A 16,199-nucleotide genomic window follows, 5' to 3' on the forward strand; every position below is an offset into this window, starting at 1 on the left:
TTCCAGATACCCCTAAAATAATAGCACCTACTTTACCTACACATGAAGCTGGTCCTACCTATAGAGTGGTGGCTAGCTAGTAAGGGTTCCACAATCAGAATGTCTAGAGGAGTGAGACACCTATGATCAGCACAACTGTAAGGAGAGCTTGTGGGAGAAAAGGAGCACGTCTCACCTATAGGCACTGAACGTAGGTTCAGTGTACTAAAATTCAGTGTCAGAGAAACCGAAGTCATCCATGAGCTGGATCAGGCTCACTAGTACCTCCCTCCCCAGGGGAAATTAACCTGTTGCCTGGCCACCAAAACTTTCCCTCAGGCAAGCTTACAACCTTCCCCAAATGCAGCTTGCTGCTTTTACTACTCACAGAGATTTAGAAACAACCAAAAACAGGCAAAGAGAAATCAGTTGTCACTTTGGAGAGATCCCTGTCTGTGATATAGCAGGTGTGGATGACATTTCTTTGTGTGTTGTCCTTGAGGCAAGTGAAAGACGAAAGAATTGTTATAAATTGTTAATAAGTCACAACTAATAGCTCTCCATCTCCAAGTGCTTACCATGGACCAGGTTATCTCATTTAAACCTCACAACAGTCATGCAAGGTAGAAATTATCCCACATTTTACAAATGACAAAACTGATTTTCAAAGAGTAACTTGCCCATATCTCTTAGCTAGAAAGTTGAATCCCTGACTTATGCAAAGTCTATGATCTTTCCTGAAAGCTACAACAACTAAAAGTGGGATTTGGTCCTTTGTAAAATCAAATACAGTATAAATATATATGCCTGTAATTTTTCATTGGTAGAGATGTTAAAATTGTGGTATGGGGTGGCAGAAATTCAGGTACTGAGAAAGTGATACATTTTTGCTCCTATTTTAGCTCTGATTAGCCACTCCACCACGGGAATGAGCCCAACAACAATGACCTGGGACTCTGGCCTGTCTCTCCAACCACCAGCCAAGGGTGGGTCAAACCAGTTATATCGATTTGTCTATATTAAGGAATCAAAGGAAATTAATTGATATATTTTCTCTAGTCATTTATGTATTATTCATCTCACTATCTGACACAAAGCCTGAACTCAGTACATTTTTGGTGGATGAATGAGGAAAGAATCTTTGAGCCAACAAGAAAACCAAGTTCTATTAGATTCACAGAAATAATTGGTGTCACATGTACATACTCTAAACTGTGTCCTTTGCATGTAAGGCCGCTAAATGCCAATGAACCAGCCTGACATGGACAGTGAACAAGACCTGGCTACACATTTAAAACAAGAGAAACATGGCCAAGCAGGGGGAGCTGGATACCTCTCCCTCAGGGCTACTAGGGAAGGGGTTCCTGCTCATTAGGGAGTTACACTACATGAACCTTAGGACCTCCTCTGCCACTGAGATTCCTCAAGTCTGTGAGTTGGTACCAGTTCTAAAACAAAGTGGTCAGCGCTTGAACATTTTCTAAAGGAAGCCAAAGAACTGGTCCTGTGGAATATACAGTCTCAAGAGGCCATCTTCCAGAAGAACCTCTCTTAGCTTCATCATCAGTCCTGACCACAAGGATCCCAAGTATGTGGTATTTTGTGCACAACGATCATATTTGATTACACTGGTTACCAGGAGAGGTAACACTATGTGTATTTGTAAGTATAACTCATTTGCAAATCAACCAAAAGAACACATTTTGTCATATTTCAATGCAATTATTGCTGGTTCTCCTTCTTAGATCTCATTCTATTCTCTCCAGTAACCTGTGCTCCTACTTCTGGTAGATCTTTTGTGGCTACTTCCACAGGGGTTCTCTTGGTAGCCCCTGCCTTCTGTAGTGCCCCTCAGCCTGTCTCAGGTCAGGGAACCCCTGCCCTGGCTGCTGCTCCCAGGCCTGCTCTCCTCTCCCCTCAGACATGCCCTGTGTTTGTATTTGCTTTCTGTCCTTCTCTTTCTTCTTCCACTGCAAATCCACCTCCCACATTTCACTCATCTTCCTGAACCTCTGTTATCTCCTTTTTCTTTCGTTTACACCCCAGCCACCTTCCTGAATTGCTCTGGGCAGGGGTTCACCAGTTCACTGGCTTCATGGGCCCTTTATTGTGAGCTGTGAAGCTGAGGCGCCCAACCCCCTTTTACCACAACAAGCTCTTGCCTATGTGAGGTGTGGCTTTTCCTCCCTGAATCAATTTCCTGGACCATCCCTAACAAACTACCAAAAACTGGGAGGCTTAAAACATCAGAAATGTGTTCTCTCACAGTTCTGGAGGCCAGAGTCTGAAATCAGGATGTAGGCAGGGCTGCTCTTCCTGGGAGCCTCCATGGGATAATCCTTCCTATCTCACCAGTTTCTTCTTGGCCTGCTGAGCTTGTGGCCACATCACTCTAATCTCGGCCTCTGTGGTCACGTCGCCTCCTCCACTTTGGGTTTGTCTCAGATCTCTCTCTGCCTTTCTCTCCTAGGCACACTCATCATTAGATTGGGCTCAGGCAGGTAATCCAGAATGATCTCATATCAAGATCCTTAGCTACATCTGCAAAGATTCTTTTTCCAAATAAGGTCACATTCACAGGTTCTACGGATTTGGATGTGGACATACTCGGGGGGGGCGGGGGTGGAATCATTATTTACACTCCCCCACTATACCCCCTCCCAGGACACGGCTGGCAGTTCTCACTTTCTAGAGCAATGTTTCCAAAACGTAAACATCTCAGTCACCTGGAGAATTTGTTACTAACTCAGTAGGTGTGTGTGGAGCCTGAGATTCTGTACCTCTATCAGGCTCCCAGGTCATGCTGATGCAGAACTAGGTGGTCCCCGGTGACCAAATAGTGTAACAGTGAGGTCCACAGAGCAGCAGGAGCAACACCTGGGAGCCTGTTAGGATGGAGACTCTCAGGACCAACCCAGACCTGCTGAGCCCAAATCTGCATTGCAACATGATCCCCAAGCAATTTAGTTGCAAGTTAAAGTTCTAGAAATATTGATCAAAGGAAGTTTTCACATTCCTACGTCACAGCCAAGACCCACTCACCATACTCGCACCTGTGCTTATTGAATCTTCATCCCTGTTTGGTCAGGTTTTCAGTTCCCTGAGTGGCTGTAACTCCCTTGGGACCCTGAGGGGAAGGCCCTGGAAGGAAATGCACCCCGTCCTTCAGTTCTGTTGCACAAACAGCCCATCTTGAGATCCAAGGCAAGCAGCCACTTGCCCCAAGACTGTGAATATCACACTGTGTGATTCCAAAGAGCCACAGCTCACAGAAGCTACCAAATGGCATCTTGTCCTTCTCAGAGAAAGTGCTACAAAACTCTCCTGGGAATCCTGGACTTTCTTCCTGATATAGGGATCAATTCCATGTGCTTTCTCCACCCTTCTGATGCGCAAACAAACTGTTACAAGGAGTCAGACAATGCAGACATGTCCCTTCGTGCCTCCCAATATACTAAGAAAAAGGATCCCACAACAAAAATCTTCTCTCAGGCATCTTCCATCATCACTTCTGTGGTTTCTTTGCTCAGAGAGTTTACCCTGAAAAAGAGCCCACTCCCTTTACTGCCACATGCTGCCTCCACTAGACGTGCACAGTCAGGCAAAGGCTGAAACTAGTTGAACCTAGGATTAAATTCTAGCTCTGCTGTTTACCGCTATGTGTCAGGGGGCAAGTTGCGTAACTTCCCAGAGCCTAGTTTGACCCATCTGAAAAAGTGGGTATAACATGTGCCCCCCAGGATCCTTTGATTAGACAGAGATTGGAGTACTGGATAGAACCACACACGGAAGGGGCAGCGACGGGGTTCAGAGAGTGTCCATGTTCTTTCTTTGCTCTTCCTTTGGTCCTCTCTTCCCATGGCCCTTAGGAAAATGGATGGCCCAGTCGCATCTTTCCGTTTTCTTCCTCCACCTGTCTCTTCCTGGCTCAGTGGTCTTTCATATAGTTCACTCTGAAGAAAAGATGGGTCCTAATCTTGTCTTAAGAGGTCTATCTACACTCATTTCTAGATCAAAATTAAATTATGTGAACGCTAAATAAGAAACACTCTGAATTTTATAAATGTCCATAATTGAATTGCTTTTCCTAATGCTTATGCAACTTCCATCTTGCAACAAAAATAATGCATTCTTGCCCCATTACTTATTTCTTCAAGAAGCATATATTAGCACATCTATGTAGCCAGGCCCTGTTCTAAGTGCCTGTTCCCTTGCAGTTTATATGTTGAAACAGAAAATAAATAAGCTAACAGATAATAAGCAATATCATTTCACATAATGGTAAGGGCTGTGAAGGAATTAAACTGGACGATGAGATATGATGGGGTTAGAGGCTCTGTTTTAACGTTAGATGGTCAGATAAGGCATCCCTGAGATACTGAAATTAAGACCAGATTGACAGATTAATTTAACATCTGGAGAAAAAATTTTCTAGATAGCGGAAGAGCAAGTAAGAAGGCCTTGGGTTTGATGAAGCTTGAAGTATTCCTGGACTCACAGGTGGTCTAGCTGCAGTGTCATGATCAGAAGGGAGCATGAAACAAGGTGAAAACGATGAGGAATGAAGATGTTATGGACTGAATTGTGTTCCTTCTAAATTCATGTGTTGAAGCCCTAAACACCAATGTGACTATATTTGGAGATAGGATCTTTACATAAGTAATTAAGGTTAAGTGAGTCTTCCCATAAGGTTAGGAAGAGTAGGACCTAATAGGATTAGTAACCTTTCAAGAAGAGATACTAGACAGCAGTTTAATCACATGAGGACAAAGTTGGAAGGCAGCCGTCTACAAGCCAAGAAGAGATTCCTCACCAAGAAATGAACTGGCCGGACCTTTATCTGAGACTTTAGTCCCCATAACCATAAGAAAATTAATTTCCGTGTTTAAGCTACCCAGGCTGTAGTATCTGGTTGTGGCAGATTGACCTAAGACAGCAGACCATGCTGGGCCACAAGGGCCACAGTAAGAAGCTGGCTTTTAAGAGGGTTATGCTGAGTCCACCTCTTCGCAGCTCACACAAGTCAATTGTTCAGGTTTCAGGAATTTTGTGAGCTGTTAACTGTCAAGTGGGCAGCTAGAAGTTGTCCATAATGGCAGTATTTACACCATGGAAATAGGCAAATACTACTAATCAAGTCTCTTCTCTCTCCTCCCAGAAGACCCTTCCAAGAAAACCAGTTGTCAAATATTCACCAGCACACTAATGAGGCATGTGCAATTTAAGTTCAATCAGATGTCTCTGGAAGGTTTAAGCAGGATGATGAGTTGACCTAATTTATATTTTGAAATAATCACTCTGGCTGCTGTGTGGAGAACGGTTCCTGGGGGATGAGAGTGGAAGCCAGAGGACCCAATTAGAGAGGCTTGAATCCAGATATTATGACCCAAAGTCCAGTGATCATTTTACTGTCACAACTGAGGACTGCCCTTAGTAGTCCCTTCCCGAGCCTATAGAATCTCTGCTCCTTTAATCTTTTGCTCAGGTGCCCAATTTCCTAAACCTTCAATCAGAGACCAGCTCTCCTCTGCACCCAAAATTACCATTAGGGTCAGGCTTCACATTTGAGACCCTCAAATAAATCGGAGCCTCAAAGACCCTCGGAGAGGCAGGGCCTTTAAGAGCATATGGCTCAGACCTGGTCTCCACCCCCAACTCTACTCAATGTGGAAACTGAGCCCTGGAGAAGCTTAATGGCTTCCCCATGATAGACAATGGGTAGGGGAAGAGCACAAGGGACACTGGCTCCTTGTCCAGTGTTGTTTCTGCTACATGGAAAGGCTGAGAGACACTGAATGCAGAAATCTGTCCTGCCATTCTTACTGCAGGTAAGACCAATAATAAACGACAATGACAGTAAACTTTTGCAAACTGTAAATTAAAAAAAAAAAAAGATTTGTAACTTAGGACTAACATTGCTTACTCCTACCCTGGAGAGCACTAAGACTGAACTTTGGCTGCTTCGTCTGTATAGATCAGCCCTTGCCCTGCTCCTCTTGGCCTCGTTTGCCTCCTTGGATGAATCATCTGTGACTTGGTCTACGTGACCAGAGATGGGACATTTCCAAGAGAATTGCTGGATGCAGGTACCTACAAACAGGATCATCTTAATCCTTCTGAGTCCAATGCTGCCCCAGCTTTTACATTCCCTTCATCACAACCTGTCAAGTCATTTTCGGTTTTCCGGTTGGCTACGCATGTTTCCAATGATATGCATTCTGATCAGCACTCTCTGAGGCCTTTATGAGCATGTTTCCTGTCAGGCCACTTGGAACACATTTAACAACAGCATGGGGAGAAACAGCTCTTATGAAACAACCTGATTTATACTCAATCTCAAGAAGATGTACCCTCAATGCTGATACTTTCTCAAAGCTTCTAGTTGTTTATGATATGAATGCCAGTAATTTAAAGGTGGCCATAAAGGCAATCAAAGAAGCTTTCATCTTTTAATCACAAGAAAACAAAAGAGAGAAGTTAATAACCCACCCCTTTCAAAAGACCTTACAATTATAGACCATGGAAATAAAAGTAACAAGTTCATTAGGATGAAACAATTGCATATTTTCTCATTAGGAATTAATCGTATCTCAGGGACTCAGGAGAAATTCTTTACATGATTTTTATTCTTTTCATAGATTTATGGAATGTTATTGCTGGAGCAAAAAGATCTACCATCTACAAACCCTGAAGGTTAGATGTTAAGAATTCTGCCTAAGGCCACACAGCTCATGAACACCAAAACAAAGAAGAAACTCAGTCTCCTGTTTCTCAGCCCAGTGCATGCCCACTCAACTCTCATTTTCCCCTCCAGAAAGCTCAGGCTACACCCAGCCCGGTATGTCAGGCTGTTCGCTGCCTCGATGGTGGTACTACCAGCCCAGGGATGGGGTCGAAATTTCAATTCAGCACTGCATTCACTTCCTGGACTTACCTGGCCTGTCCTCTGTTCCTGGACGGACCCTGGCCCTCCCTTCCCAAAGCATAAAGCAAGGCAGTGTCTCAGAAAGCCTGTGCTAAGTGAGGCAGAAATGGCAAAAGACATTCTGCCCATTGATGAATGCAGCTGACTGCTTCAACACTTCACTCCAAAAACATCTGGATGTGGGCCAGACTTGGTCTACTTGGCCTGTATTCAAATTGCTTTTCTTGTGCCCATGAATCTTGGTTCTATTGATTACAGGGGAAATTGTAGGAAATGAATTGACATATGAAGTTTTCATGTCATTCTTGCATTTCTAAGGATTGGCATCAAGCTCATGGTAACAACACAGGCATGAGATGCTCAGGTGGGAGATGTGAACTGAAAACTCACTTTTTTACCTTTCTCTTTTATAAATTTTTTTTATTCTGGTAAAATACACGTAACACAAAATTTACCACTTTAACCATCTTTAAGTATACAATTCAGTGACATTAAGTACAGTCCCATGGTTGCACAACCATCACCAAGATACATCCCCAGAACACTTTCCATCTTACAAAACTGAAACTCTATACCCATTTAACAATAACTTTCCAATCCCTCCACCCTCCAGCCCCTGGCAATCATTATTCTACTTTCTGTCTCTATGAATTAAACTACTCTGGGTATCTCATATAAGTGGAGTCATACAGTATTTGTCCTTCTACAACTGGCTTATTTCACTTAGCATAATGTCCTCAAGGTTCATTCAAGTTGTAGCATGTGTCAGGATTTTCTTCATTTTAAGGCTGAATAATATTCCACTGTATGTATATACCACATTTTGTTTATCTATTCATCTATTCATAGGCACTTGGGCTGCTTCCACATTTTGAGTAGTGTGAATATGCTTTTTTGGTTATGTACCAGAAGAGGAATAGCTGGATTATACGGTAATTCTATTTTTAATTTTTGGAGGGACAGCCGTACTATTTTCCATAGTGGCTGCACTATTTTACATTCCCACCAGCAGTGCACCAGTTTCCAATTTCTACACGTCCTCATCAACACTTGTTAATTCTCATTTTTTAATAGTAGCCATTGTAATTAGCTGAGGTGGTTGAAACCCCACTTTTAATCCATATTCTTCTATTGGATTCTTCCTTCTGGCTCTGCTCAGAGACTTGGTCTTCTAGAGAAGGGATGCAGGTGGGGAATTCTCTCAATGCTGGTATCTGGTCTACAGAGTTCAAGAAAAACCAACACAAACATCAGCTTTTCTTTCTTAGTAAGGGCTTTACCTGTCTGATTTGAATACTTGCCTCAGGGCAGAAGATGTTGAAGGACCATGGTGGAGAAAGTAGCCTATGAAGATGGAGAGTGTGGGATGAAGAAACTAGAGGACACATTGAGTACAAGGAAGCTGGTGAGAGGACCAGGGTGGGTCATGGGATGGGAAAGAGGAAGGACCAGGAGGTGCCGGCTAAAGGTGGTTATCCCGGACCCTCAGAAGCAGTGTGTGCTGAGACCTGGTGCTGACCAGACTTCCGCAGGACACAGACAAGCACAGGGAAGTTAAACTCTAAACCACAGGACTGCCTGAGCATAAAACAGTAACTGAAATTATTTGGGAACTCAGTTATCCTCAGAAGCCTTGGATAGACTTTGGAAAATTATATGTCTTTCCAACTATCTGTTCCACATAATTTTCAAGTGATTCTCTTACTTTTGCTTGAACTGACATAGCTTGAGGGTGACCCTAAAATTATATTGTCAGTTTATGCTCTTCTAGAAGAGTCCATTTGAATTATTTCCATAAATCTCAAGTTACTAGATGATATAATGAAAAACTTCTGGGGTTCTCTGGGTGTGCCAGCCATGTTCTGTTTCTCGATCTGCTGCTTACATGCATATATGTTCACTTTGTGAAAATTCATTGAGCTGTGCCTTTTTCTACAAGTTTTATATTAGATTTCAATAAAAAATAAAAACAACAAAACAAGAGATCCATGGGTCTTGACACAGCAGGTTCCAGAGAGAGCAGTGCACCATGTGGCACCCACCCCAGTGACACAGAGGAGTAGAGAGTGACCAGGGAGTGAGGCATGACCACCAACTCCGTAGCTGGCTTCCTAGGGTAGTCAGCTAACTCACTCATATCAAGACGTGGTTGGATTAAAGAAACTAAGCAGTGCCATGGCACCTTCATTTCCTGAGTGCAGGCTGAGTGTCGCAGCAGAACCACCTGGCCTGGGTTTGAATTCCAGCTCCACCACATGACCCAACAGCATGACCCTGGGTTAGCGCCGTAAACACCTGGCGCCTCAGTTTCCACATCTCTAAAATAGGGGTAGTGATAGGTTTGACTACATTAGATTTGGATCCATGTCCCACACAAAGTAGAAAGTAAGGGTTTGGTTCTGTTATATCTGTGTACTAGGCACTTTAATCCTCACATCAACTGTAAGAAGTGGACTCAGGGAAGAAGTGATTTCAATGAGGCCACATGCCTAGTAAAAGCAGAATTGAGATCTGAACCCCAGGTTTGCCTGGTTCCAAAGCCCACAATCTAAGGCTTCCTGACAAAGAGGGAAAACTCTGTCCCAGAAACCAGGAAAGAGAGGAGATGATCCAAGGAAAATCATTCAAATGCAAGGAAAAATGTAAGACTTTGGAGTAGGCAAAGGAGATTACTGGATAGCCTTTCAATGGGAGGCTGGAATCTTTTCTGATTCTGTGAGGGCTCTGTGCCTCTCATTGCCTTTGAGTTATTTTACAACTCTGAAAGTTCAAAATAAGGTATAGCAATGCAAAGAATTCTTGTCTAAAGACAAGTAAATAAATTCTTGAACTCCTAAAAAAATAATAAAGCAAGTTTCAAGTCCATATACAAGGTTATTTTAACATTCCTTTACCTCATACAAATCTGCGGTTCTTTTGACGGCAAATAAGAACATCTTATCCATGAACTCATTCGATCAATGAGTTAGATAAAATCTTTGGCCAAGTCTTCCTTTTATGTTTGCATAGGACTCATGATTTTACTGGGTTTTTTTTTTTTAATCTTCTAACACACAGAAGAGGACAAGTTCAAAAAAAAAAAAGAGGACAGGTTCAGATTTGTGTCTCATGGTCTCCTCAGGAAGGTCCACTCTTTGCCACAAATGCAGTATTATGATGGACACCCAAGTAGCTTATCTTTATATTTTTACTTTTTTTTATTATTTTGGCTGCACCACACGGCTTGGGTGATCTTAATTCTCCGATCAAGGATTGAGCCCGGGCCCTTGGCAGTGAAAGTGCCAAGTCCTAACCACTAGACCACCAGGGACTTCCTGCAAATCTTTAGATTCAACCATAAATGTTTCTATTTTATGAAAGTCTGTATTTTTTAAAATGACATAAGTTTCAGCCTATAGACACAACTCTTCAAAGAGTTTGCCCTTACAAATTACTTTGTCTCTGGTGCTGTAACTGCAGTCAAAGTTGTCCACAGTCTGAGAAACATTTATACTGGACAAGTATATTATTAGACATATCAATGTTCAGGTTGAGGTTTACCTTTGGAAAATAACTTGTATATTGTAGCTGGAGGATGTTTCCTGAGCTATTATGCCACTAAAACCTCTTAATGAAGAACAAGAAATGAAATAGTTGGATAAGGGCGTTGGCACTGTAATGTGGACCCAGGTGAAGGACCTAGAAATATGGATGGAGGCTGCCTTGAAATGACTGAAATTCTCTGACCAGAGAATCAGGAATGAGGAGGTGAAGAATTTATTGACCCTGCATTCAGGAGCAGAGGGTAGGCTCAGCCCTCTTGGATGTTCCAATCCAGGCCCTGAAAATCCTGACAGAGATTCCTGAGTCCTTGGAATACACCAGGGCCTCTTTCAGCTCCCCATCATGGAAGGAGGGCCAGAGAGCGCAGGTAACAATGCCACTCCCCACCTACGCTCAACTGAAGATGCGTCCCTCTCTAGGGGAAACGAGCTGAGACATCTGCCCCTGCCTGAAAGTTCTGGGGTCTACCACCCTCACCCTCATCCGAATTTAGACATTTACTGTCCCTGGCTGGATGTGGCCCCTGGGATGTTCCATGGTGCTGTTTGAAACAAAGGAACAAGATGCTTTTAGAGCCAAGGAATACATTGCGCTCACCAGGAGGCGCCGGCAGCTCCTAATGGAATCAGCATGGGCCATGACACAGACTCCTTCGTTTTAATTCCTGATCTGCTACCAACTGTGAGATGTTAAGCAAGTTGCTTCATCTCTCTCATGAGGCCCACATTTCTTCATATATAAAGTGCAGATAATACTGTATAGGGGTGTGGTGGCCATATTGAAAGTATGCACAAAGGAAAGTATTATTAAAACACCCAGTACAGTTATTGGTCTGGTAATATGTTGATGCTAGCCTTGAACAGTTTGCATTACTTTCTAAAAATAAAAAGGCTGTTAAGAAAATTTTATGAGAATTCATCTTTCCACTTGTATAATTTTCATAAAAACTCTGGAAATGTTAGCATGTAAAGAATGCCAGATACTCATTTTCTTTATAAATATATCTCAAAACAGAACACAAGTAAATTATATGCACATGATTAATCACAACCTTTTGTCTCATTAATAAAAGCTTATTGAAATGTGAATTAGGAACATAATGAGCATCCTTGAACTTTCTGATCCATTTCTTCAGGCTTAATTGAAGAACCATACAACACTCCCCCCTCCCTGAACTAAATTCAAAGGAAGAGAGATAATGGAGAATGAGCCAAACCCCAATACTTGGGGATGCCCATGCTTAAAATGTTGGGGAAGAATGCTCCAAGTCATTGCCACTCAAAATAAAAATTAAAACTACTAGAATAGCTAAAATTACAAGGGCTGAAAATACCAAATGTTGATGAGGATGTGAAGTAACTGAAACTCTCATAAACTGCTGGTGGGAGCGTAAAACGGTACAACTTTGGAAAGGTTATTTTCTTATACAGTTGAGCATGTACCTGTTGTACATCTGCACCAAAGTGTTTGCTCAAAAGAAATGAAAATGTATATCCACAAAAAGACTTGTGTAAGAATATTCATAGCAGTTTATTTTTTTTTTAAGATTTATTGATTGATTGATTGATTGATTGATTGCTATGTTGGGTCCTCGTTTCTGTGCTAGGGCTCCCTCTAGCTGTGGCAAGTGGGGGCCACTCTTCATCGCGGTGCGCAGGCCTCTCACTATCGCGGCCTCTCTTGTTGCGGAGCACAGGCTCCAGACGCGCAGGCTCAGCAGTTGTGGCTCACGGGCCCAGCTGCTCCACGGCACGTGGGATCCGCCCAGACCAGGGCTCGAACCCGTGTCCCCTGCATTAGCAGGCAGATTCTCAACCACTGCGCCACCAGGGAAGCCCCTTCATAGCAGTTTATTCATAATGATCAAAAGCAGAACACAATACAAATTTCTACCTCCAGGAAAATGAATAAATGAACTGTGGTATAAGATGGATACTACTCAGCAATAATCATCAACAAACTACTGATAGATGATGGGTGAATTTCATAGACATTATGCTGAGTGAAATAAGCCAGTCATAAAAGAGCAGACAACATATGAATCTATTTACATGAAGTTTTACAAAAGACAAAACTATCTATAGTGAAAAAAAAATCAGAAAAGTGGTTTACTCCGGAGAGGCATGAGGGGACTTTCTGGGGTGACGGGATGTTCTATGCCTCAGTAGGAGGAGGATGTGTGTGCTCATGTGTCATATCAGACTGTACACTTATGATACGTGCATTTTACACTATATAAATTTTACCTAAAAAATGACTGAAAACAAATGCTGAACTACAGTTAGTAGACTGCATTTCTCAGTTCATGGGTTAGTAACTCTGAAACTACTTTCTGTGTATCCTAGTTTTGAGCAAATGAGTAAATTTTTAAGAGGACTCAGGGCCAGATTTCTTACTATCAGAGAAAAGAGTTACAAACATGGATAAAGGAAACATTAGCATGTTCCCTGAGGTTATAGATTGAAATTGGAGGTATCCATATGAACTCATGCTTTTTAACAGATAAATAGGTATATAAATAATTTTCTAGCTCTGTCCACTGAGAGCACTTAAAGCAATGACACCCCAATAGCAATGAACACATCTAGCACTTATGTCTTGTTTTCTAGCTACCATTATTCACTAAAATGACCAGGGCTCCTTGGAGAAAAGCCTTGTATTCCAGAACTGGACCATGAAAAGCACAAGATGAGCCTGGGACATCTTTTTGTTCCAGAAACTAAGGAGATGCTCAATGAGTACTTGGGAAAATGACCCAGGATCAGCTCAGAGGAACTTCTACTGGCCAAATCTGCAACAATTTGAGCATCAATAATAAAAGTGTGTTATATTCCACTGTGTAAAATAAGAATCCATAAGATCACACAGTTATGAATAGATACATACATACATTCATAAGTAGGGGAACGGATAAAACTCTTCCTTATAGAAAAATGCTAACTAATAAATACAGAAGGAATGATGGAATTAAAAAATCATCAAAGGACACTAAAACTAGTTTGATAAGGGTGAAAACTTAATTAGGAACAGGTATTTATCTAGTCTCAAAGTATTTCCCAGCAAATTATTTACTTCTTACAAAGGAAAAAATGGTAACTTTATGGTGGAGAAATTTGGCAGATGCCACCTGTTCCAGTTACTAGGGCTACATAACAAATTATCCCCAAACTCACCACCATTGATCAGCCATTCATTATGCTCACGGATTCTGGGGTTTAGGAATTTGGACAAGGTACATCAGTAATGGCTTGTCTCTGCTCCATGATGTTGGATTTCTCAGCTGGAAAACTTGAAGTCTAAAGGCTAGAATCTTCTGAAGGCTCCTTTACTCACATACATCACCTACTTGATGTCTGTTACTGGGAGCCTCAGAACTTCTACATGTGGCCAGTTGGGCTTCCTTACAGGATGGTGGCTGCCTGGATTCACTACTGTACAGTTACTACTTCTCACTTTGTTATTAGTAAGTAGCTTATAGGGAGATAGTTTGAGACTGTATAAATACTGTATCTCAATCATGACTTTTCCACTACTTTTAGCATCTACTGATGATTTTTGCCTGCAACAATTGTAATTGCAGTATTGTTGCAAACTCTATTTTTAAATGCCAGTTTACTTCACAGACATCTACCTTTCTTCAAGAAGTCCAAAATCCAAACAGAGCAATTCTTAGAAGCATAGAATCCGTTTGTCTGGCTCACAAGCCTTCACCTTTGAAAAAGTCCCTTGGTTTTTCTAGGTTGATAGTCTTTGCTAATCTCATAGGTTTTTTAAAAGGTATCTCATCATATGTTTAATCGCATTTCTTTTTTTAAAAATTTTTTTAAAAAGACTTTATTTTTTAGAAAAGTTTTAAGTTCACAGCAAATTGTGGGAAATAGAGAGTTCTCATTTACCTCCTATATCCCAACCACACAGTCTCCTAAACTATCAACATTCCCCACCAGTGTAGTAAGTACATGTACTAAAATCATTGAATGTGCACTGACACATCATAATCACCCAAAGTCTATAGTTTACATTAGGGTTCACTCTTAGTGGTATTTGTTCTACGGGTTTGGACAAATGTATAATGACACGTATCCACCACTATAGTATCATACATAGTAATTTCACTGTCCCCAAAAGCTTCTGTTCTCTCCCTCCCCAATAACGCCTGGCAACCACTGATTCTTTCACTGTCTTCATAGTTTTGCTTTTTCCAGAATGTCATATAGTTGGAATCATACAGTATGTAGCCTTTATAATCTAGCTTCTTTCCCTTAGTAACATGCATTTAAGCTTCCTCCATGTCTTTCATGGCTTGATAGTTCTTTTTTTTTTTTCCCCCTTTTAGTGCTGAATAATATTTCATTGTCTGGATGTATCACAGTCTATTTATCCATTCACCTGCTGAGGGACATACTGGTTGCTTCCAAGTTTTGGCAATTTTGAACAAAAATGCTATAAACATTTGTGTGCAGGTTTTTGTGTGGACATAAGTTTCAACTCCTTTGGGTAAGTATCAAGGAGCACAATTGCTGGACTGTATGGTAAGACTATGTTTAGTTTTGTAAGAAACCACCCAACTGTCTTCCATAGGGATTATACCATTTTACATTCTCACCAGTAATGAATGAGAGTTCCTGATGCTCCACACCCTCCCAGCATTCAGTGCTGTCATTGCTCTGGATTTTAGCCATTCTAATAGGTGTGTAGTGGTATCTCCATGTTTAAGTGAATTTGTTTGAATTGAAGTATAGTTGATTTACAGTACTGTATTAGTTTCAGGTGTACAGCAATGTGATTCAGTTATATATATTTTTTTAGATTATATTCCATTATAGGTTATTATAAGATATTGAATATAGTTCCCTGTGCTATATAGTAAAACCTTATTGCTTATCTATTTTATGTATAGTAGTTTGTATCTGTTAATCCCATAGTCTTAATTTATCCCTCTCTTCCTCCCTTTCCCCTTTGGTAACCACAAGTTTGTTTTCTATGTCTGTTAGTCTGTTTCTATTTTGCATATAGATTCATTTGTATTATTATTTAGATTCCACATATAGGTGATATAATACAATATTTGTCTTTCTGTCTGACTTACTTCACTAAGTATAATATTCTCTAGGTCCATCCATGTTACTGCAAATGGCAATATGTCATTCTTTTTATGGCTGAGTAATATTCCACTGTGTGTATATGTATGCATATATATACATATGCCACATCTTCTTAAGCCAATCATCTGTTGATGGGCACTTGGGTTGTTTCTATTCTTGGCATTCTTAGCATTTCTATTATTATACACTGAAGTTGAACATCTTTTCATGTTTGAATCATTTATATTTCCTTTTTTGATAACTTTGTTCTTATTTGTCTATTTCATATTTACTTGCAGAAGTTTTTTTACATATGAATAAATAACTTTGGAATAAAGAAATATATTATGGAAGATAGCCCCTTATCAGTTACACAGGTTGTAAGCGTTTTTCCCAGTTTTGTGTGGCCCTTTCTCCCTTTTTTTTTTTTTTTTTAAACATCTTTATTGAAGTATAATTGCCTTACAATGGTGTGTTAGCTTCTGCTTTATAACAAAGTGAATCAGTTATACATATACAATATGTTCCATTTCTCTTCCCTCTTGCATCTCCCTCCCTCCCACCCTCCCCATCCCACCCCCCTAGTTGGTCACAAAGCACCGAGCTGATCTCCCTGTGCTATGCGGCTGCTTCCCACTAGCTATCTATTTTACATTTGGTAGTGTATA

General features: G+C 41.1%; 1 protein-coding gene; it reads left to right on the top strand.

Moving 5' to 3' along the window:
* Positions 1–16,199, top strand: part of LOC309655172 (aromatase) — a gene marked incomplete at its 3' end in the record, with an annotated part of 202,801 nt that overhangs the window by 137,158 nt on the left and 49,444 nt on the right.

This window comes from Balaenoptera physalus (assembly GCF_965194825.1).
Source record: "Balaenoptera physalus genome assembly, chromosome: 2".
NCBI classification, from domain to species: domain Eukaryota; kingdom Metazoa; phylum Chordata; class Mammalia; order Artiodactyla; family Balaenopteridae; genus Balaenoptera; species Balaenoptera physalus.